This window comes from Octodon degus, unplaced genomic scaffold (assembly GCF_000260255.1).
Source record: "Octodon degus isolate 3935 unplaced genomic scaffold, OctDeg1.0 scaffold00015, whole genome shotgun sequence".
In the NCBI taxonomy this organism is placed as follows: Eukaryota; Metazoa; Chordata; class Mammalia; order Rodentia; family Octodontidae; genus Octodon; species Octodon degus.
The window spans coordinates 5843960-5845426 of NW_004524591.1; the positions used below are offsets into that span (position 1 = coordinate 5843960).

Sequence of the window (1467 nt, forward strand, 5' to 3'; positions counted from 1 at the left end):
TGGAGTCTGCAGAGTCAGAATCCGAGGAGGACTCCGAAGATGAAGAGCGCAGCGAGGATTTGCTTTGTTCAATATCTGGTTTCTGGGCCACGATAATTTTCGGTGTGTTTTTTAGATGCTCACGCAATTCATCCGTTAAACCTCCAAGACCTATAGAAGTAAAGAAGTTGATGGCAAACCGAGTGTTTCTTGGATTTTCTCGGGGTAATAATCCTTCAAAGAACGGCTGTAGGGTTTCATCCTTCAATCTTGCATTCAGTTTAGGAAGACCCATGTATTCACACAGTTCCTGGAAGAATATTTTGACAAAAATTCTACTAGATGACATAGTGGTTTCTTCACTCAGCTTTATACATTCAAGAACGCTCCACGGAAGTGAGTCAGTCTACAAAAGGTGAGCAAACATCTTCGCAACATTCCTCAATTTGTTTGTTTCTAGGCGATGAATGGTGTCATACTGTTCTTTGAATATACTTTCAAAAGATTCCATGTATTCTTTTTTCAGCATGCAAAATCGCCCAGCCAATAAACCAAAAAATTTCTCATATGTCCTTTGTTGGGCACAACAATCAAGTATCATATTGCAGAGTTCTTTTGTTTGACTTTCAGGAAATTCCATTTTCAGCAATTTGTGAGCACATTCTTCAAAATCTAAACTAGACTGAATAGCAAGATATATTGTATGACAAAATGAGACTAGATTAATTTCTGTCTTATCATGAATAGTTTTTGTCCTTCATCTTCTTCTCCTTCTTCCTCTTCCTCTTCTTCTTCCTCTTCACTACTTCCTGCCTCTTGGTCTGTGTTTGAATCACTGTCTCCTTCATCAAGTATTTCTTTCTTAATAGCTTTGTACTTTTCTTCATTCTCCATAAAATTAGGATACATCTTGAACACATTGAGAACGTCCTCTGGATGGTAGTCATCCTCCAAGGGGAGCATATGAGTGAACTGATTGTCTTCTTCAACAAGGTCAAGTCCTTTCAGGATGACTGGGTGGTCCTTGAATCCATCCTTCTGTACAGCAAACATCACTTCAGTCATATACTGAACTCTTTTGTCAATTTCAGATTCATGCAGAATGTTTCGAAGGCGTTCAAAGATTGCGTTGATTCCTCTTGGGGACACTTGTGTTAATTTGAGGCCACATTCCTTAAGAAAACCAATAGCCACTTCAACACTGTCATCTGTTGGTCTTTCCAAAAGCAAAGTGAGCATTTCTAAGCACAGAACTTCATGCGCCACATTTTGGTTAATAAGATGTGCTACAAATTTTGAAGCAGTCAGACAAAGTTGCTTATCATTTCTTCGATAGCCTTTTCGAAAATTAAGAATTAACCTCTTTAGGATTAACTCCCCAATTTGTGGAAACTTTGAGTTGATAATCGCCACTAAGGCTGCATAGACGTGTGTGAAGATGGGCGATGCACTCTGGGCTTGTAACACAGATCTGGACAGCAGTCCTCT

The 1467-nt window shown here is 39.2% G+C and overlaps 1 protein-coding gene and 1 pseudogene across 1 annotated transcript in view; both read right to left on the bottom strand.

The window, feature by feature from the left end:
* Nucleotides 1-1467, bottom strand: part of Ispd (isoprenoid synthase domain containing) — a 342357-nt gene that overhangs the window by 235321 nt on the left and 105569 nt on the right. The window lies entirely within an intron of this gene.
* The window catches only part of LOC111815365, a 6373-nt pseudogene continuing 4907 nt past the window's right edge, over nucleotides 2-1467 (bottom strand).